Source organism: Macrotis lagotis, chromosome 1, assembly GCF_037893015.1.
Source record: "Macrotis lagotis isolate mMagLag1 chromosome 1, bilby.v1.9.chrom.fasta, whole genome shotgun sequence".
Classification (NCBI taxonomy): domain Eukaryota; kingdom Metazoa; phylum Chordata; class Mammalia; order Peramelemorphia; family Peramelidae; genus Macrotis; species Macrotis lagotis.
This window is the reverse complement of record NC_133658.1, coordinates 443,264,349-443,287,796: the sequence shown is the minus strand read 5'-3', so window position 1 is coordinate 443,287,796 and position 23,448 is coordinate 443,264,349. Positions and strand designations below refer to the sequence as shown.

General features: G+C 35.5%; 1 protein-coding gene and 1 pseudogene across 2 annotated transcripts in view; one reads left to right on the top strand and one right to left on the bottom strand.

Moving 5' to 3' along the window:
• The window catches only part of TMX1 (thioredoxin related transmembrane protein 1), a 59,038-nt gene that overhangs the window by 8,468 nt on the left and 27,122 nt on the right, over window positions 1-23,448 (top strand). The gene's annotated exons all lie outside the window — the stretch shown is intronic.
• Window positions 2,981-6,844, bottom strand: LOC141506526 (proteasome activator complex subunit 3 pseudogene; annotated as a pseudogene).

The window sequence follows — 23,448 nt, the reverse complement described above, 5'->3', positions numbered from 1 at the left end:
ACATAATTTTCTTCTGCCCTCCCTACTCCTCTCCCCTTAGCAGCAAACAGTCAGGTGAATGTTGTACATATACTTTTGTGTTTAATGTGTTTACAGATTAGTCATTTTCAATATGAGGAATTAAGATTAAGGGAAAAGAAAGAAAACCATCATTCAGATTCTGTAGGTTTTTTTGTTTTGTTTTGTTTTGTTTCGTTATTCTTCCTCTGGATGGGGATAGCATTGCCCATAACAGTCTCCTAGGGTCGTTCTCCGAACTGCTGAGAGGAGCTGCATCCATCAAGGTTGATCAACTCACAATGTTACTGTTAATTTGTATAATATTCTCTTGGTTCTGCTCCCTTCACCCAGCATAAATTTCTGTAATTTGTTCCACACTTCTCTGGAGTCTTGACTATTCTTGGTCTCTTATAGAGCATATATCATTCATATACCATAACTTGTTCAACCATTCCCCAATTGATGAACATTCTCTCAGTTTCCATTTCTTTGTCACCACAAAAAGAGCTGCTATTAATATTTGGGAACATGTAGGACTTTTCCCATTTTTTATGATTTCTTTTGGATATAGGCCTAGACTTGTTATTGCTGGGTCAAAGGATATGATTAGTTTTATTGCTCTTTGGGCATAGTTCCGTATCGCTCTCCAGAATGGTTGGATCAGTTCACAACTCCACCAACAGTGCATTGATGTCCTAGTCCTCCCACAACCTCTCCAACATTGATCATTTTCCTTTTTTTGTCATCTTAGCTGATCCGATAGGTGTGAGGTGATACCTCATAATTGTTTTAATTTATATTTTCTCTAATCAGTAATGATTTGGAGCATTTTTCATATGATAATATATAGCTTTAATTTCTTCATTTGAAAACTCTGTTCATATCCTTTGATCGTTTATCATTGAGGAATAATGTGTGACCTTATAAATTTGATGCAATTCTCTATATATTTTGGAAATGAAATCTTTATCAGAACCCCTAACTGTGAAAATTGTTGCCCAGTTTTCTGTTTTCCTTCTGATTTTGACAGCATTGGTTTTATTAGTGCAAAAACAATATAGTCAAAACCATCCATTTTGTAATTTATAATGTGCCTTATTTCTTGATTGGTCATTAATTTCTCCCCTTTCCATAGATCTGACAGATAGGGTATTTCTTGGTCTCTTAATTGGTTTATGGTGTCGCATTTTATGTCTAAATCCTGTACCCATTTTGACCTTATTTTGGCTATGAGATGTGGATCTATGCCTGGTTTTTGCCATACTATTTTCCCAACAATTTTTGTCAGAGAGTTCTTATTCCAGAAGCTAATGTTTTGGGGTTTGTCAAATAGTAGATAACTGTAGTCATTTAACATTATTTCTTTTGAACCTATTCTAATCCACTGATCTATTACTCTATTTTTAACCAGTACCAGGCAATTTTGATGACTGTTGTTTCATAATATAGTTTTAGATCTGCAGAACTAGATCACCTTCCTTTACATTTTTTTTCATCAGTTCCCCTGTTATTCTTGACCTTTTGTTGCTCCAGAAGACTATTGTTACTATTTTTTTTTCCAGTTTGGTGAAATAGTTATTTGGTAGTTTGATTTGTAAGGCACAAAATAAGTAATTTAATTTGGGTAGAATTTATCATTTTTATCGACCTAACCATGAGCAATTGACATTTTTCCAATTGTTTGGATCTCACTTTATTTGCATGAAAAAATGCTTTGTAATTGTGTTCATACAGTTTCTGGGTTTGTCTTGAGAGGTAGATTCCCAAGTATTTAATGTTGTCTGTAGTTACTTTAAATGGAATTTCTCTTTCTGTCCCTTACTCTTGGACTTTGTTCATATGTAGAAATACTGATGATTTATGTGGATTTATTTTATATTCTGCTACTTTGCTGAATTTGTTAATTGTTTCAAGTAGTTTTTTAGATGATTTTTTTGGGGTTCTCTAAGTATAACATATCATTTGCAAAAAGTGATAGCTTTGCTTCCTTATTTCCAATTCTGATTCCTTCAATTTCTTTTTTTTCCCTCTTATTGTTAAAGCTAACATTTAAAATACTGTATTGAATAGTAATGGTGATAATGGGCATCTCTGTTTCACCCCAGTCTGATTGGAAATGGTTCTAGTTTATTCCTATTACATATAACATTTGTTGATGGTTTTAGATGTATACTATTTATTATTTTAAGGAAAATTCCATTTATTTCTATACCCTCCAGTGGTTGTGTGTGTGTGTGTGTGTGTGTGTGTGTGTGTCTGTGTGTTTAGTTTTTTTTTTCAAGGCAAATGGGGTTAAGTGGCTTGCCCAAGGCCACACAGCTAGGTAATTAAGTGTCTGAGGTTGGATTTGAACCTCAGTACTCCTGACTCCAGGGCCAGTGCTCTATCCACTACACCACCTAGCTGCCCCTGTGTGTGTGTGTGTTTTAATAATTTCTTGACATGGTAAAAGAATTTTACATTATGATCCAGGAAGCTTGGGTAGGATAAGGATTGGGGAAGCAGGAGTTGGGGACATCAGAACAATCCAACAAACAAAAAAGCAAACACCACCAAGAAACACATGGTAGAAAGGGAGAAGACAGGTTGGGGACAGGGATGGGGGAGTGGAGTCTAGGGGAGGCCCAACTAAAACAGAGTTGGTTTGTTACTGAATATTATTCATGGGAAGACAATGTCCTGACTCCTTCACTATAATATAATGGGACAGACTGATGCATCCCAGGTAGAAACCAGCAGGAAAGTGAGGAGAAAAAAAAAACAGAAGAAAAGATGAAAATACATAAGGAAAGGGTAGATTGGCTGAACAAAGCAACCCTCTGATGGGGTAACACAGCTGGAGGTGGATGGGAGGAAGTAAAAGAACCTGTAATAATGAATGGAATATATCCAGAAAGTTCTCAAGAGAAAGACAGCAATTGTTCCATGTTTCTGATGTACCCTACAAATTTACACATGCTTTCTCTCACCCCCCCCCCACTCTCTCTCTCCCCCCCTTTGGGAAAAAATATTTAAATAAGAAACATTTTCCAAAAGGAAGTAGCCCCAAAGTACCATCTGGATCTAAACTTCAGAAAATACCACCCCTTCTATTTTTAACTGATTTAAGAAGAGTCAAATACTTGGGGCAGTTGTCTTTAACAGTTCCCAACAAGGCTGAATCTCAGGAGGGGGCTGCTCTCTCCTCCTTCCCATCTCTCTGCTCAGGTGGAACACACTGTGCCTTGCAGCTGCATCCTCCACCACTTACTTAGTCTAGGCACCCGACTCCTGGAGCTAGGATGAACTCCTGAAGAGGAGGGAAGTCTGATGATAGGGGCAGGAATATGTGTGTTGGCAGAGTTACATATGAAAAATTGAAAAGCTTGCAATAAAAGACATTACAAAAAAGCTTTGAAAGAGACAGTAGAAGGTATAATATTTCCCAAGGTCCCAGTGGTAGGGAGATGCAAGCTAGGAAATACAACCTTTCCTTCCCTTCTCCCTCCCAACACCAGGGATCCTCTGCCACAGAGAGGCAAGAGTAGCCCCCCTCCATTCCTTCAAAGAAACATTAAGTTCTTTCACTTCCAACTTCTCCAATGTCTAAACAACTAACTGAAAAGGAGACAAACATACCAAGAGACTAGAGGTGGATTAGGGTGGGGAAAAAGAGTTCAAGAGAAAGTGCATATGTGCATGGACAACATGTGAGCATACACTCCAGAAATGAATGGGTCTAGGGTAGGAGAGTTCCTGAGGTCTGAAATAAAACATGTCACAGAACTACATGAGAGCTTCATTAGACTCTTAACTATGAACAGAAGATTGTGATTACTAATTCCATCTTGATAGTCATGTAACAAACCAAAGCAATGTCAGTCTGGAGCCAGACTTCCTGACCTCAGTACAGTGTCTCTGCATTGCTGCTCCAGGGCCACTTGTTCTTCTCATTGTTTTTCAGGATCATGTCATGTAAAGTGACATATTGGTTCCTCAGTTCTGATATAATAAACTGAAGACTAATGTATTCTCTGTCACTGTGCGTTGATAGTCTTCCACATGGGAATATTTGGCTATTTTTAGAAACCAATTTGGCTTTTGTAATGTAATATCTAGAAATCTGGTACAGATAAGATGCAGCTTCAACTCTCCACAGTCCTTAGTTCTGCAACTGTCTCCTCCTGGATGGATACACCAAAGTTATTCTCATCTTCTGTCCAGGGGATAAGGAGCTGAACCCTCATTTTGACTGTGTTGCATTTCTCGATCAACAGCTGAATTTCAGGTTTCACCTTTTCAATAATGTCCACCAACTGCTGGTTGCTTTTTAACATCCCATTAGGCATCACAAATACTTTAGTTCCCTGGAAGGCCAGCTCACACTCATCCAACTTCCTCTTCTTCAAATTGGGACCATCCAATCCATCTATTGGTAAGAAGGATGGGATCAGGAACAGAGAGATTCATATCTGAGTGGATCTGAGTTAAATCATGGATGTTTAAGATAGGCTCCTTCAAAAAACTAGCAAGTTATTTATTTTTTTTTGCAAGGCATTGGGGTTAGGTGGCTTGCCTAAGGCCACACAGCTAGGTAATTATTAAAGTGTCTGAGGCCAGATTTGAACTCAGGTACTCCTGACTCCAGGACCCGTGCTCTATCCAATGCACACCTGACCAACCCCCTTTCCTGTGTTTTTAATAGAAATGGATGTTGTATTTTGTCAAAGGCTTTTTCAGCATATATTGAGATAATCATATGATTTCTGTCAGTTTTGCTGTTGATATGTTCAGTTATGGTCAGTGTTTTCCTAATATTGAACCATCCCTACTTACCTGGTATAAATGCCATAAGGAAGGTTGATCTATAATTTTTTTTGTCTGTTTTGGTTCTTCTGAGCTTAGGTTTCAGCATCATATTGGTGTCGCAAAAGAAATTTGACAGAATTCTTCTATTTTTTTTTTTAAATAGCTTGTGTTGAATAGGAATCAATTGTTCCTTAAATGTTTGGTGGAATTCACTTGTAAAATCATCTGGAACTAGAGATTTTTTTCTTAAGGAGTTTATTGATGGTTTCTTCAATTTCTTTTTCTGAAATGGGGTAATTTAAGAGTTATTTCCTCTTCTGTTAATCTGAGCAGTTATATTTTTGTAAATTTTCATCCATTTCACTCAGGTTATCAAGTTTATTGGCATACAGTTTGGCAAAATAGCTCTGAATTATCTCTTTCACATTTCCTCCTCATTGGTGGTTAGTTTACTGTTTTCATTTTTGATATGGGTAATTTGATTATCTTCTATTTTTTAAGTAGATTAACCAAAGGTTTATCTTTTTTTTTCATAAAACAAAATCTTAGTTTTATTTATTAGGTCATTTGTTTTCTTTCAATTTTATTACTCTTTCCCTTGATTTTCAGAATTTCTAATTTGGTATTTAATTGGGGATCTTTAATTAGTTCTTTTTCCTAGCTTTTTTAAATTGCATATCCAGATCATTGATTTCCTCTTTCTATTTTATTCATGTAAACGTTTAGAGATATAAAATTTCTTCTAAAAACTGCCTTGACTGTATCCCATAAATTTTGGTATGATGACTCATTGTTATCATTTTCTTGAATGAAATTACTTGTTCTTTAAAATTCCGTTATTTAGCTTACAGTAATATTTGGTTTATCTCTCTGTACCCCCTTATAATATGTAATTATTATATTATGATCTGAAAAGTATACATTTATTATTTCTGCCTTTCTGCATTTGATTATAAGTTTTTATGCCATAGTATTTGGTCAGTTTTGGTATAGGTGTCTGGAACTACAGAAAAAAAGGTATTTTCTTTTCTATTTCCATTAGGTTTTCCTGAAAGGTCTATCATATCTTTTTTTTAAAGGTAATGGGGTTAAATGACTTGTCCAAGGTCACTCAACTATGTAATCATTGAATGTATGAGGCTGGATTTGAACTCAGGTCCTCCTGACAACAGGACCAGTATTCTTATCCACTGCACCACCTAGCTGCCCCAGGTCTATCTTATCTAAGTTTTTAAAGTTTTTATTCACCTTCTTAACTTCCTTGTTTATTTTGTGATTAGATCTATCTAGTTCTGAGAGAGGAAATTTGATGTCTCTCATTATTAAAGTTTTGCTGCGTCTCCTTGTAACTCATTCAGCTTTTCCTCTAGGAATTTGGATACTATCCCTAGGTGCACACATATTTAATAATGATACAGCTTCATTGCCTATGGTGCCTTTTAAGAAGAAGTAGTTTCTTTCCTTATCCCTTTTTTTTAACTTTTTTTTTTTAGGTTTTTGCAAGGCAAATGAGGTTAAGTGGCTTGCCCAAGGCCACACAGCTAGGTAATTATTAAGTGTCTGAGACCGGATTTGAACCCAGGTACTCCTGACTCCAGGGCTGGTGCTTTATCCACTGCGCCACCTAGCTGTCCCCTTATCCTTTTTTTAATGAGAACAATTTTTGCTTTAGCTTTGTCTAAAATCAGGATCATCACTACCCCTGATTTTTTTTACTTCAGCTGAAGCACAATATATTTTGCTTCAGCCTTTTATCTTGGCTTTGTATGTATCTCCTTGTTTCAGATGTGTTTCCTGTAAACAACATATTGTAGGATTCTGGTTTTAATCCACTCTTCTTTCTGCTTCTGTTTTATGGTAGAGTTCCTCCCATTCACATTCACAGTTATGATTAATAACACTACTTTATCTTCCATACTATCTTTCCCCATTTGTATTTTTTCTCTTTCCCTTTTATTCTGCCTCACTCAAGTTTTACTCCTTTTCTCTTTTAGTTTTTCTTTTAAATTTTAACTTTATTTTCATTTTTACCTTCAAAATCAATCTCTTGTTTCCTTTTCTTTCCCTCAACCCCTGCCCCCCTCTCCTCCACTTCCCTGTTGATTAGGATTTACTCTATGTATACACCCTCCTTTCTTTCCATTTACTATAACTGATCTTTGTGCCTCTTCACAGATTGATAGAAGTACTCTCAAAGTACCATTAATTAATTGCTTGATAAGCTCAAAGTATTATCAAAGTACAATCACAGACTGATTGATTGATTGGTTGCTTAATTGATAAGCAACATCACCTCATCACTAAGTACCCTCCTCTCTTCTGTCTCATTAGAAATATACTTCTTAAGAATCAAGAATCATGTCAAGTTATAATCACTTTATACCTTACCCCCTTTTCAAGTACCTTCTATGGACAAACAATCCTTACAAGCCAATGCATCATACAAAATCACATACTCTTTTTTCCATATTCCCCCCTTTAGCTCACCAACCATGTTAAGATCTCTTCCTAACCAACCTTTCTTAGTAGGTTCCCACCTTCTGCCCCTAAAGTCGCATCTGATTTAATTAAGTCTGTAAGTACTAAGCACTGGTCTCTCTCTTAAGTTCTTGCTTAAGAACTTTACAATTGATTTTAAGGGATGATAGACATTGGCTCAGGACAGCCCAGGAAAGAAAAGGATGCCCTTGTCAGAGAAAATGCTAAGCTGTCAGAGCAAGAGGATACTGGGACACATAAGTTTCAGGTAACACCCCAGCTTTTCATCTGGGCTATTTGTCTCAAACATAGTGATGTCATCTTGATCCTCTTCAATGGAGAGATAAGAACCAACCATACTCATATCCTCTAAATTCAGTCTCTTCAACTATATTCATCCCTTTAATTATGCTAAGACAAATGCAATTCTCAAGGGTTACAAATGTTACATCTTCCCTTATAGCGCTGTATACAATTTAATGTTCTTGACCAACATTTTTTTTTTTTACCCCCTTTTCATTTACCTTTTTAGGCATCTTTTGAGTTTTATATTTGAAGACTGAATTCTCTGTTCAGTTCTGTTTTTTTTTTTTAATCTCAGGAAATTTTGGTAGTACTCTATTTTGCTGAGTATCCATCTTTTCCCCTGACAGAATATGCTGGTTGTAATCCAAGGTCTTTTGCCCTCCAAAATATGGTATTCCAGGGCCTCTAGTCCTTCAGTTTTGAAGCTGCTAAGTCCTGTGTACATCTGACTGTGTTTCCTTTGTATTTAAATTGTTTCTTTTTTTTTGTTGCTTGCAGGGTTTTCTCCTTTATTTGAAAATTATGGAATTTACTTGATAGCCCTTGGAGTGTTTATCCTGCGGGGTCTCTTTCTGAGGGAGTTCTGTGTTCTTACAGTTTTCCCTGATAATTTCCCAAAAGAAAATTTCCAGGTTTTTTTTTTTTTGGATCTAGGCTTTCTGGTAGTACAATAATTCATAAATCATCTCTCCTGGATCTATTTTCTAGGTCATTTGTTTTTCCTAAAAAGGTATTTTATATTTTCTTCAGTTTTTTTCCAGACTTTTTACTTTGATGGAATCTTGTAATGTCATAAACTCATTGGTTTATATTTATCCAATTCTAATTTTTAGGGTTTTCATTTATTTATTTGTTTGTTTATTTATTTATTTATTTATTAGGTTTTTGTAAGGCAAACGGGGTTAAGTGGCTTGCCCAAGGCCACACGGCTAGGTAATTAAGTGGCTGAGGCCTGATTTGAACCCAGCTACTCCTGACTCCAGGGCTGGTGCTTTATCCACTACGCCACCTAGCTGCCCTGGATTTTTATTTTCTTTAGTTAGATTCTGTTTCCTTTTCCAATTGGTTAATTTTGTTTTTTGGAGAGTCACATTCTTTTTCTAGTTGGTTATTTTTACTTTAATAAATTGATTTCTTTGATCAATTTTTCATAATTTTCCTGCATGACTTTTTTCCATTTTTCTTCTTACTTGCCTTTAGCTTTTAAATTCTTTTTTAAGTTCTTCCATGAGTTTTTGGATTTGAGTCCAATTCATAGATTCTTTTGAAATTTCCCCTGTAGGTAATTTTTCCTCTGCCTTCTTCTCAGGTCATAACTTTCTATAGTGAGGGGGCTTTTTTAGCTTTTTTTACTCATCTTGGTTGTTTGAGCTCTGCTCCCTGGAGTATAGGGAATATAGATCCAAAATTTTCATGCTGGGGCTGTGATCTGATCCCTGGCTTATAGTTGGCTAAGATGTTGACTGTGCAGTCCAGGTGATGCCTTCGTAGAGGTTTGTTTACTCCTTTTATGTCCAGGTTCTGCCTATGCATTGGTTTGTTTCCCATCTCAGCCCTATCTTTTACTCTAGTGTTCAGATTTTGTTTGAGTTGGTACCTTCCCTGCTGGCTTGCTATATAACTACCAGGACTGCTAGCTTGACTGTTGTCAAGCTGCTGGGATCTAGACAGTGCACTGTGGCTAAAAATCTCCACCTGGCTTTCCTACCCTACTGCCTAGCTGGGCTTTACTTCCCTTTTTCCTCAAACGGAAGATCCACTATGATGTCTACAATTGAAAACTACTTTGGATCTTGTCTTTTTTTGGTGAGATCTTTAGCTTTACTGTCTGCGTAGAGGCTTCATTTAACATGTGGGGAGAAGCTCCAGGAGCATGCTAACTTTACCTTACCATCTTGGCCCTGCCCCAAAATTAGTCAGTTTGATTTTTGAACTAAGATACTGTGATTTCTGTGTTAATACTCTTGTCTCCCATGTTTTGCTGTTTGAAAGCATTGCCTTTGAACCAAATGTTTAAAATAAGGAAAAGAAAGAGTTGAGTCATGTAAAGAATATAACTTTGGGGCGACTAGGTGGCGAAGTGGATAGGGCACTGGCCCAGGAGTCAGAAGTACCTGAGTTCAAATCTGGCCTCAGACACTTAATAATTGCCTAGCTGTGTGGCCTTGGGCAAGCTACTTAACCCCATTTGCCTTGCAAAAAACTAAAAACAAACAATTAAATAAATAAATAAAAAAGAATATAACTTTGGTAAAAGCTCAGAAAGACTGGGGAGGATAATGAATAAGATTAAACTAAGAAAGTAATAATAACAAGCAGATGCTTAATGACTCTTTAAAATAGAATGTTAAGCCTTTTAGGATATTCTGCATACATGATTTATATATTTTGTATTTAATGATTTTGACTTTTTTTTCAGTTGCCCTCTAAGTTGTTCTCTGATCCTGCTATTTTTTCACTATACCATGTTACTTCACTCTTATCTACTTTTCTTTGTAGACATGATAATTAATCTCATTGTGTATATATGCATATATATGTTTGTATGGTTCTCTCATCTATAGATCTAGTTACATGCACATAAGTCATTGTTGTCATATTTCTATCTTCTCATATGTTATTCATTCCCATTACTTTGAAATCTAGTGATAAGACACTGTTCTCCTTGATGTTTCTCAACATAAGATGCTACATCTTCTAACTGTGTGTTTTTGCTGGCTTTTTTCCCCTTTATTTCTGCTTCCTGGTTTCCCTGCCTTCCTTCAAGTCCTAACTAAAAACTAAACCTTATTTTTAAAATTTATTTTTTTGTTTTGAATTTTACAATTTTCCCCCCTAATCTCAGTTCCTTCCCCCCCTCCCCCCACACAGAAGGCTTTACATTATTTCCATGGTATACATTGATCTATATTGTATATGATGAGAGAGAAATTATATCCTTAAGGAAAAAAGTATAAGATAACAGTTTTTTTTTTTTAATTAAAGGTAGTAGTCTTTGGTCTTTGTTCAAAACTCCACAATTCTTTCTCTGGATACAGATGGTATTCTCCTTCGCAGATATCCCAAAATTGTGTCTGATTGTTGTACTGATGGAATGAGTAAGTCCATTTGATCATCGCCCCCATGTTGCTGTTAGGGTGTACAATATTCTTCTAGTTCTGCTCATCTCACTCAGCATCAGTTCATGCAAATCCTTTCAGGTTTCCTTGGGTTCCCCTCCCTCCTGGTTTCTAATAGAACAGTGGTGTTCCATAGGATACATATACCACAATTTGTTTCAGCTATTCCCTAATTGATGAACATTCACTTGATTTCCAATTCTTTGTTACCACAAACAGGGCTGCTGTTTTTGTACAAGTAATATTTTTACCCTTTTTCATGATCTTTTTAGGGTATAGACCAGTAGTAGTAGTAGTATTACTGGGTCAAAGGGTATGCACATTTTTGTTGCACATTGCTCTCTAGAAAAGGTTGGATGAGTTCACAGTTCCACCAACGATGTATTAGTGGCCCAGATTTCCCACATCCCTTCCAGCATTGATCATTTTCCTTTCTGGTCATATTGGTTAGTCTGAGAGGTGTGAAGTGGTACCTTGGAGATGCTTTAATTTGCATTTCTCTAATAAGTAATGATTTAGAGCAATTTTTCATATGAATACGAATTTTTCATATGAATAGCTTTAATTTCCTCATCTGTAAATTACCTTTGCATATTCTTTGACCATTTGTCAATTGAGGAATGACTTGTAAAATCTCACCTTTCAAAAGAAAACTTGATTAATCCTCCTAGAACCTTATCTCTTTTAATTATCTTCAGTTTATCCTGAACAAACATCATTGTTTTTAAGCTGAATCCTCTTATTAGACTGTGAGTTTCTTGAGAGTAGGAACTATCTTTTGTCTTTCTTTTTATAAACATCAATACAGTGTTTGGCAAATAGTAAATATTTAATAAATTCCTTTGATTTACCGAGGTAGTACTTGAAGTATAAAGTGATTTAGAATGAATTGAAATGGTTAATATTATATAAATATCATTATATTTTGGTATTGTTGTAAGGAAAATATCATCCCAGGAAGTCAAATAAAGATTATTAGATTTGATAGGTAAAGGAGACTCTAAAAAGTCAAGAAAGAAAAAGACTTGTTTTTTTTAACATCTTTTTTTGTGCTTGTTTATAATGTAATTCATACAGTTTGCTAGTGGTTGATTTTGTTGGTTATTAAAATAAAAGAACTTGAAAGTTGAAATTTTTTGTCAGGCTTTCAAACTTTTAAACCAGCTCTTAGAAGGGCATTTCTAGAACCTTTATAGATAATAATATTCAGTCCCCTTCTTTTTGACACTTTGTCCACTGTAATTATCATGGTATTATTGGGTTCTATGGTTAATGAAATCTCTGTAAAATAAGCAAAAAAAAAAGCTGTGTAAAAAATCCATGAAATGTGAAGAGCTAATAGTGTTCTAGTTTTAATACTATCAATTCTTACAGGCACTTTAACTATAATGTACAATATTTTTCTAAATGTTTACTTTCAAATTCTTATCTAGTCTTAATTATTTTATATTTTCTTTAGCTTTCTCTAATTCAGCAAAAGTTAAAAGTTGTAAAGAATGCAAGCCAAAATAGTTATTTCCACAAAAGGTACTATTAGAACCATGCTTGAAACAAATCTAGTATCAGCAGTTTATTTTAGCAAGAACTTAGAGAAATCCTGCTGGCCAGAAGCAGGCTCCACATCTCAAAGGGTACATTTGGTAGAGAAATGAGAAGGCTTTTATAGGATTAGTATGATACAATAACTTCAGTCCCTCTCTTCCAAGAGTTAGATTGGTCTAAACTCTCTTCCGGGTTACAATCTTTGTGATACGCCTTAACTTAATATATTTCTTTCACTTTCTCTTGCTTTTCATAATATGTAAATGAAGCTTAATTTTATGAGGGACATGATAAAGTATTATGTATAGACCTTATTAAGCAGGCACAGTTCTTTCTTAGGCCATTGCTAAGTCAGGACCAGCTCCCTTCTTATCCCTACAGTATGGGATGATGACCAAAGGAATCTGGACCACAGTCCAAAATATGAGTCAAGAGAACAGGAAAGGTTTTTATTTCTTCTCATGAGAAGGGGACACAGCCCCTGTGCAGCATCAGGCAGGGAATGTACAAAAATAGCTCATAGGCCTCTTTTATAACAATAAAAATCCTACCTCTATTGTCTTAACAACATTGACTGGTAAGACAAGCTCACAACTAATTCTACCCAACTGGAGCAAAGCAAATTCAATCCTCATTATCCTAATTATTCATAACTAATCTATACCCTATTAAAATGATATTTTACAAAACCTCATTATACATTTCCTCTGACCAGATTTGGAGATAGCCAATCAGAAAGAGAGCCATTTTAGTTCCTTAAAATTACTACATTTTTCAAGAATCCTGGGTACTATAGAAAGCAGGTTTTTTTGCTTCTAAGTAAAGAATAAAGATTAAGATGAGACAAGAGTGTATTCATGAGGAAACTTCACTGAAGGGCCATCCCTCAATCCCCCCCCCTTTCTTTTATCCTTTTTAAAGTTTCCTTACATCATTCCTCATAAACATTATTTATAGGTTCTTCTCAATATTCCCTCCTTATTCAGCTTTATCTATGTTTTCAAGAGGGACCCATCCTGGTGTTTTCATTACCATAATCTTCAACACTTCCTATCAAAATCTTTGTCATGGTTGGTGATGATCTCTGTCGCTGGCTGTACACTCTTAGGAGTCTATTGGGAGTAGAAAATGTAGTTTAATAGTCCTGCCTCTTTTTCTTCTTGGCAATAGACAGGCAACAAATATAAGATTTATCTGCAAGGGAAGGGAGTATAAGTAAAGGTGGCACACTTACAGAGTCAAGGGAAAAGTTACAGTTATCAAAGGGGAAGATCCCTTTGACCAAACAACTCAAACACATAGATACAAGATAGAGCAGATGAACTGTCCAGTCTCTCTCTCTCTCTCTTTTCCCCTAGAGATATTCAATAACTTTCTATATCTTCAGAATCTGTTCCAAAAAGTTCTCTCCAGTTCAGTGACTTATTGAAATCTTCTCATCTGGTAAAGGAACTTCTTAACATCTTATCAGACCAAAATTCATGTTTTCATCATTAGATAATAAAATTCTAAAGCTGTTAAATTTACATTTTGGGTTTACTGTCATATTGATATACATGGTTCACTTTAACAAAATAAACTTTTTTTTTTTTCCATTTGGGATGGATAGCATTCTTTATTCCAAGTCCTTCAGAGTTCTCTTGGGTCACAGCATTGCTGAGAAAACCTATGTCTTTCACAACATTACTTTTATTTTATATATGGTATATTTCCTATTGCATCTGCTCATGTAAATTTTCTTACTGAGAGCATCTGGTTCTTCATTTCTTATAACAGAAAAGCATTTTATCTTAATACCAAACATAAAAATATTTTTTCAGTCATTCCTCAACTGATGAGCATTCCCTCAATCTCCAGTTCCTTGCCACCAGAAAAGAGCTACTATAAATATCTTTATATATATTTAGGTCCTCTTCCTTCTGTTTTTCATTGCTTCTTGAATATAGACCTAGTAGTGGCACTGCTAGGTGAAAGGGTAGGCATGGTTTTAACCCTTTGAGCATAGTTCCAAGTTGCCTTACAGAATTGTATCATTTCACAGCTCCTCCAACAATGCATTAATACCTCATTTTCCCTACATTTCTTCCAACTTTCGTCATTTTCTCCTGTCCTTTTAGCCAATTCAACCCTCATTTCTCCCATCAGTAGTGAGTTAGGACTTTTTCTTTTAGTGATTTAAATAGATTGCATTGATAACCTCATCTGAAAAAATTTCATACCTTTGGATCATTTATCAATTGGGGAATGGCTTATTTTTTATAAATTTGACTCCATTCTCTATGTTTGAGGAACTGAGGTCTTAATCAGATAAACTGGAACTGTGTGGAGAGTCCCTCTCTGCTAAAGCAACAAGCTCTGTTGTGCTTCATCTCCTCTTACTGGGACTCGGGCCTAGGCTATGGCCCAGAACTGAGTATGGGCAAAGCAACAGTCTTTGCCTCAGTGATAACAAGGAGACTCCTATAATCCACTCCCAACCCCTTAAAGTCCATGGGCTGGTAGCTCTGGAAACAGCTGCTACTGCTGATTCAGTGGGTCCTGAGGTCTGCTCCTAGTCTGCTGGGGCCTGGTCTGTGCTGCTGAGGCCTGTTCACCCCATGTGGCAGACTTTTCCTAGTCATTTTCCAAGTTGTCCTTGGAAGTTTCTGGACTGAGAGTTCTGGAAACCACCCCCTCTGCCACTGAGTCATTCACTCTGCAGTCTGTTCCTGGATGGCTGGGGCCAGTTCGCTCCAGTGTGGGCTGGGCTACACTGGGTCCTTTCTAACCTTGGTGCATCAGCCCTCTCTGCCGATGTTCAAAGTTATCTTGGGCTGGAAAATTGTTTCATTCCATCTTTTTGTGGGTTCTGCCATTCTGGAATTTGTTTAGAGTCATTACTTATAGGTATTTTGAGTGGTTTGGAAGAGAACTCTAGTGAGTCCCTGCCTTTAGTCTGCCATCTTGGCTCTCAAAATAAGCTTTTGTAATTGTTTCAATATACAAGTGAATTTGCTAAAAATTGTCAGATTAATTTGAGCTTGTAATATATACATTAAATAATCATCTTAGTACAAAGTGTGTCCATCAAGTGACTTACAGTCTTAACCTTTTACTCTTATTAAAATAACAACTGAAACATCCTTACCTAAAAATGAATTTCTCTTCCCAAAATATTTCTGAAGATACTATAGGTGATTCTTCTCCTGATATACTCAAATGACTCGTTCCCTTCCTTAAAGTAGAACTTGAAACTACTATTGCACAGAATTGTAGCCTGAGATTAAAAAAAAAACTTTTATTTTTCTTACCTAAATAGCCCCTGCAGATGTCAAAGTTACATACCAGCCTGTCTAGCTATTAAACTCCAATTGATCTAAAATTTCTATATCACATTTGCTTTTAGCAGTTTAGTATAAAATAGATCCAGGGCACCAAAGAAAAAATCTTTTATAGGTATAATTTTGAATGTCAGTTTCCAGGTAGAGGTCATATGGGGTAATCAAATGCCGTAAGACAAATTTTAAATATATCTTATGAGGCATAATCCAAGTGTCACATTTGGAGAACTCAAATCAGAAAGGCTTCAACGTCAGGCTGCACTGAAAACTGCCCCTTCAACTTTTCATTCCAATGCACCTGTCACATGTAGAATTCAAACCTCCACTGGGCTTCCTGGCTTCAGAAGAGTATGATCCAACAGCACTTCTTTTGCCTATCTTTATGATATCAGACACAGAATAGAAACTAACTAAAAGTCCCATGATCTAAAAATAGTAATTCCATCTAATTAGACCTCCAAGTGAATCCAATTCATAAGGACTAATACTAATTATAATCTTGATGGGGGTCCCAATCAATGAGCCTCCTCCCTAGCACTCAGATCTACTCTGAACCTCCCTGTTGTCTTGTCATCAGAATAAACAGGATTATCTTCTAAACTCATGCAAAGAGCAATCAGGTTCTCTCAGCATCTGGAGTATTCCCTGACATACAAACAAACAACAAAAAAATCCTATCACAAGTATGTTCTATAACTCAACCAGAAGGCACTAACTTCTGGTTTCCAGACCCACATCCCTTTATTTGAAATCATGTCTGTGCTATTCCTATATAAAGATGGTATGTCAAATGCCTTTTGGCTAGAGACCCCTCCTTCTGACATGCTGTATTATATAGTTGATAGACACCTCCTGTTGCTAGGACATTGCCCATCATCTCCAGAATTCTTACAAAACAATTAGCTAGAGATTGTCACAGAAAAAAATCTCAGACTATTATCATTATTATTATCTTTTCCATATTACTCAGGTACTTTCACTTCAAAGCATCAGAGCAAACAACCAGTTTTGAGATTATATATATATATATATATATATATATATATATATACACACACACACACACACAAATACAAATATATCTAACCACAGTAATCCTAATTTATATACGTACTAGAAAATCCCTATGCTAACAATTCTCTAATTCTCTGTTTAATTATTAGCCATGTTTGGAATACAAATCATTACTTTCAGAATTCTTTCAATGTGTTAATCAAACTGTTAGATGACTTTAAATTTCAACTTGTGTTATTAATACCAAATGTAACGAAACCATAATAATAGTAGCACATTATTTACCAGATTTTATAAAACTCCAGGGCCGGTGCTCTAGTTACTACTTTTTTTTATTTTATTTTTTTATTTTTAGATTTTTCAAGGCAATGGGGCTAAGTGGCTTGCCCAAGGCCACACAGCTGGGTACCAGCAGAAGAAGGCCATGAGAGGCAAGGCAGCCAAATATCCTGATTTAGAGAGGGAAATGAAAAGATGGATTGAAGAGAAAAGGGTCAGTGTAATTCCTGTGTTCACAAAGATGGTTCAGCAGGAGGCAATTTAAAATTGCTGATAAAAAAGAAGTTACTGATTTCAGAGGAGGACACAATGAATGGAATGGGCTAAGCATGTATTCACGCACTAGACTTGCCCCCAAAATGCCTGAAAGGCATGAGCAGAAGGTCCTTGAATTTCATCATTTTGTCATTCAGTGTCAGAAGACGCTAGATGAAGTCCCTCTTCAATTTGATGTCCCAAGTAACAACTGTTGGTAAGAAGGGGGTGAAAACTATAATTGTGAAGACAAGTGGACATGATAAGAGCTATTATACAGTTGTTCTAGCTTGTGCTGACAGAACCAAACTGCCTGTTATGCTGATTTTCAAACACAAAGTAGTGCCAAAAGAAGACATTCCTCAAGGAGTGATTGTCCACATTCATGACAAGAGTTGGATGGATCAGGATTGGACCTGATTTGACAAAGTTTGGAGCAGGAGACCAGGTTGGCTCTTATGCAAACCTGCCCTATTGGTACTTGATCAGTTCAGGGCACACATAACAACAAACACAAAGAAGATTGCTCTTAGAGCAAGAAACAAAACTTGCCATTATACCTTGAGACTTGACATCCCAGCTCCAACCACTTGATGTCAGTATTAACAAACCCTTCAAAGCTTTCATACAAGAGACAAATGAAACCAGTGGATGAAATCTTCTTGGGGACAATATGACACCAGCAGGAAGAGTGAAGGAACCAACTATAGGAGAAGTTTGTACTGGGTGAAAAGATCCTGAGATAATATCAAGATTGAGATCATTGTCAATTCATTTAAGAAGTATGGCATTTCAAATGCCAGAGATAGAACTGAGGATGAGGCAGTATATGAACACAGTGATTCATCATCAAACACAGATGAGGACTAGCTAATAAATGGGAGTTTTGACAATGATGAGGAGCTGTATGAATTTTATGATGAATAAAATTTGAGTTCAATAACTTTATGCAATACATTTTTTTTTTCAGATTTTGGGCCCCAAAATAAAGATGAGTTTTATACATGGGGAAATATGGTATTTCCCATGTTCTATTTTTATTCTTTCTAAATATACTTTTTCAATATGTTATATTTGTTTCTTAACATTATTACTTTCCATTTGTCCAAGGTTTTTCTGGGGCAGCTAGGTGGCACAATGGATAGAGCACCGGCTCTGGAGTCAGGAGGACCTGAGTTCAAATGCGGCCCCAGACACTTAATAAGTACCTAGGTGTGTGACCTGGGGCAGTTCACTTAACCCCATTGCCTTGCAAAAAAAAAATCCAACCCCAAAAAAGTAATGACTTCTGAATGGGCTAATGATAGAGGATTTAGAAGGCATAGTGAGGACAAAGAATAAAGTTAGAAAAAATACAGTGAAAGATGGAAGGATAGAAGGTTATGATCAGATAAAGGAATTTTTAAAGTTTATAAACATGGAAGTGGAAACTAACCATTTCTGTGGTGTGGCCCAGATGGAGAGGAGGAGTAATGATCAGTCTTATTCAGAGAATTGATATTGAAATATATATTCTGTCTGTATCATTTTAGACAATAAGGTATGTGTTGTCAGGTCTGGAAAATATATTGATTTTTATTTAACTATGCTTCTTTGTTACAAAGTTAAGAAGACTGGGGGGGGGCAGGGGAAGGGTAGGAGTCTTTCAGAAATAACATCCACACTAAAATAATTAGCATTTTTCTAAAGGAAAAAAGTCACATTGAATAAGAAATTAGGTGTTATGATTGGATTTAGTGGTTAAGAGCTCATTGGTAACCTTTGAGCAAATGGGATGAGTATCCTTAATATCTATCCTCCAGAACTACTTTTGAGGTGAAACTTTACTTTTAGTATTAAACTGTAATAGGACTCATACTATTTTTCATACTGAATACAGCTTGATATGGAGTAATATTGAGGTTTGGGATATGTTTTGGTTTCTTTATGGTATTACTACTCCCATTGTTAAATTGTATTAAACAATTTACATGATTCTTTAATTCTTTATATCTTTGTTTTATTGGAGTATTTGATGAAATGTTGCAAGGAAACATCCTCAGCAGAATTCTTTGACCTGCTCGCCACCTATTTTTCTGGATTAAATTATTTAGTCTCTAATTTTAAGTATTTCATCAGTGATCCCTTGTTGGATTTATTGTATTGTAGTCTATAAAAGATATTTGACAATTTTCTTTTCTGCATTTGTTTGTGACATTTTTGTTGATTTAATAGTCAATAGGAAAATCCATGTACATCTAAGATATATGTTATACTCTTGGAATTCGGTAACTGAGAATTCTATTATTTCTAACTTAAAGTTACTTTTTTTGTTCATTTGTTAAATTTTATTTAGTAGTTTTTTGGTGAGGGGGGAGTGGGCTTTTGCTAGACATGGGGTTAAGTGACTTGGCCAAGGTCACATAGCTTGTAAGTATCAAGTGTTTGAGACCAGATTTGAACTTAGATCTTCCTAATTTCAGGATCAGGGCTCTATCCATTGCAGCACCTAATAGCCCTGTTTATCTAGTTTTTAAAAGTAAATTAAGGTCTCTCATTATTATGCTTTTATTACCATTTCTCCCTATAACTCAGTTACTCATTTAACTTTCCCTTTAAGTATGGAGATGCTATGACTGATGTTTGATGCAGATATACTTAGTATTGATATTCATTTTCTATTTTACCTTTTAGCAGAACTTACTTTCCCCTTTTAATCTCATCCAATCAAATTTCTTTTTGCTTTTGCCTATTCTGAGGTCATAATGGTTATGCCTTTTTTTAACTGAATATAAACATTATAGATTTTGCCCCTTTTAAAAAAAAACTTTTTGAGACTTTCTTTCAAGTTTTTCTTGAATTTATAGGTCATGTGAGCAGCAAGACAAAGTAGTAGACACTTTCTTTGATTCCTCCAATCCCTTAATCTTTTCCAAATAGAAATTATGTGCCAAAGATAAAGCTACTTAACCCACAACTCCATTGTCCAGGATACTTAGAATCCAGAATGTTAAAGCACCCGCAATCCCAAACCTATAAACTGATTCTCACTGACCCTAAGTTCATTCATCTTCCCTACCCTACCTTCCATGCTGTCAGCAGTGATGCTGCAGTATCAGACACAATGCCCTGGTTCCAATCTTTGATAATTTACCCTGAATACAGCAAACAGGTGGCCATAACCCATGGGGGTAGGGGGGTGTTGAATTGGGTTTATAACTATATATAGACTCTGCAAAAGCTCTGAACTCTGCCTGGAGGCAGATATTTTGTAGTATCTGCAGAGCCTTAACCAATTTAACAGTCCCATAATATCAGCAGAGCACCAGGGCAGACACTAATATAGAACCAGCTCTACAAAGCTCTGAACTTGACCACAAAACGAAGAAACAGAGAAAGTTGGGACAGGACTTCAGGACAGGACACTTTCTATGTATGGGTACTGTGTATCATCCACCAAGCCTGAAAGAGAAAGCTCAGGTCTTTTCTGAACATCCAAAGTTAAGGAGCATAGATTTAGGCTTGTAAATCTTAAATTATCCAGCATGGAAAGCAGCTGAGAGGCACTGAAATCCAGACCCCAAGGAAATTACAATCAGAGGAGAGGTAAAAAAAAGAAAAGTGAATGGTAAGAAAAATAAAGAGGGGAAAAAATTGGCCTGGAACTTAAATAAATCAGCACAAAAAAATAGTAACAATGGAAGGAAATTTGGCCTCCAGATTTAGTAAAAGAATTAAGACATTTATGAATAAATGCTACTAAAGTAAAGGAAAATGACCTAAAACTTGAAGAAACTGAGAACCCTGTAAAATTTGAGAACAGGGAACTATAATATGTTCCTGAGTGATTCAAAAGAAAAATTTGTTTTAGAACAGAATATGATTTTACAGAAAAAATAATGGGCAAAAAAGAGCAATAAATTGGAAATGCAAATAAATACACAGAAATAAAGGACAGAGAAAGGCAGATAATAATTACATTAAAAAATATGCCTATGATGCTAACAATGTTGGCATGAAGACAAGCATAAGGGGGAATCTTCTTGAGCACATTGAAAAGGGAGGAAGAATTGTATAATCAGATAAAAATACAAGAGGAAAAAGTAAATACCAAAGTAAAAAAGTATCAAGAGATGGGGAAGAGAGCCAGTGGGATTAAGAATCCCTTTAAAGATTAAAGAAGACTAAAGACTAAAAAGATTACTACCATTGTGTTTTAGCAGAGGGGATGAAAAATTAGTCACCTAAAAAAAAAAACCTCTACAGTATTATTAGCAAAAGATAAAAAAAGTATAAATCTTATAATTTTAAAGGAGAATAGAATAAACAGTCCAAGAAAATGAAAAAAGAGTAAGATTGGATAAGAATAAAAAAAAAACCCACTCTGTTGCTTACAAGAAACATACATATACATATATATATATATATATATATATATATATATATATATATATGTCACAAAGACAAACACAAAATAAAATTGAGGGATGAAATTGAGGATTCCAGTTGCCATAAGGGTAAACAACTCTAGGAGATCAGTTTACTTAACTTCTACTTGCTGGAAAGAGGAACTTTTTTTTAAATTTATTTTTATTAAAGATATTATTTGAGTTTTACAATTTTCTCCCAATCTTGCTTCCCTCCCCCCACTCCCCACCCCCCACAGAAAGCACTCTGTCAGTCTTTACTTTGATTCCATGTTGTACCTTGATCCAAATTGGGTGTAATGAGAGAGAAATATCCTTAAAGAGAAGAGAAGTCTAAGAGGTAACAAGATCAGACAATAAGATATCTGGGTTTTTTTTCTAAATTAAAGGGAATAGTCCTTGCACTTTGTTCAAACTCCACAGCTCCTTATCTGGATACAGCTGGCACTCTCCTTTGCAGACAGTCCAAAATTGTTCCCAATTGTTGCACTGATGGAATGAGCAAGTCCTTCAAGGTTGAACATCACTACCATGTTGCTGTTAGGGTGTAAAGTGTTTTTCTGGTTCTGCTCATCTCACTCAGCATCAGTTCATGCAAATTCCTCCAAGTTTCCCTGAAATCTCAACCCTCCTGGTTTCTATAGAACAATAGTGTTCCATGACATACATATAACACAGTTTGCTAAGCCATTCCCCAATTGAAGGACATTTACTGGATTTCCAATTTTTTGCCACCACAAACAGGGCTGCTATAAATATTTTTGTACAAGTAATGTTTTTACCCTTTTCCTTCATCTCTTCAGGGTATAGACCCAGTAGTGGTATTGCTGGGTCAAAGGGTATGCACATTTTTGTTGCCCTTTGGGCATAGTTCCAAATAGCTCTCCAGAAGGGTTGGATGAGTTCACAGCTCCACCAACAGTGTAATAGTGTCCCAGATTTCCCACATCTCTGGAAAGAGGAACTTAATCTTTTGTCAACCTTCCTTTTCTGTAGCTTCTTAAAGGGGGAATTTAATACTTTTCTTTTTAAGGAGCCTTTTAATTCTATGGTTATTTTATTTATTTATTTTTAATTATTTCTACAAATTATTTACTACTTAAATGGTAAATCTTATCTATCCACTCACTAAATCTTTAAGTATTATTCTGATTAAAAGAAATATCTATGTTGGCTTATCTTAACTATTAGGACTAGATTTTCCCAAGGAAGAAAACTTAATCCTTTAATCAAGATAAAATAAAGTAACAACCCTTAGAGAGATTCCTCCTATTAATTGATTTAATCCTATGTTTAACTGAATTCCTATAAAGATGTATGTAAATATAATATATATATATATTCTAATCTATCAATAAATAACTAGGTATAGAGCCTTATCCATCTATTACTTGCCTCAAAACACACACACACACACACACACACACACACACACACACACACACACACTGCAATGTATTCACAGCTACACACTCAAATGCTCCAAAATTACTAATAAGAGAAATGCAGAAATCAGGACAACTCTGAGGTTTTACTTTATACATTACAAATTGACAAAAAAGACAAAAAATAGCAACAGTCAGTGTTGGAGGGATTGTTAAAGTATTAATCCACAGTTTTTGTGGAGCTAAGGACATTTTGGAAAGCAATTTGAATTAAGCTGGATAAAGTGACTAAAATTTCCATATCCTTTGAACCAGATAATCCATTACTGGGTATATGCTTCAAGTAATCCGTTAATAAGAATAAAGTTCCTATATTTACCACAATATTTATAACAGTTCTGTTTGTGATAAATAAGAATTGGAAATAAAGTAGATCAATTGGAAAGTGGCTAAATAAATTGTGATACATGAATGAAATAGACAGAGTAAACCAAGCAGAACCAAGGAAATAATCTATGTTAAATAAGCAATGTGAATTAAACAAATGACACTCTGC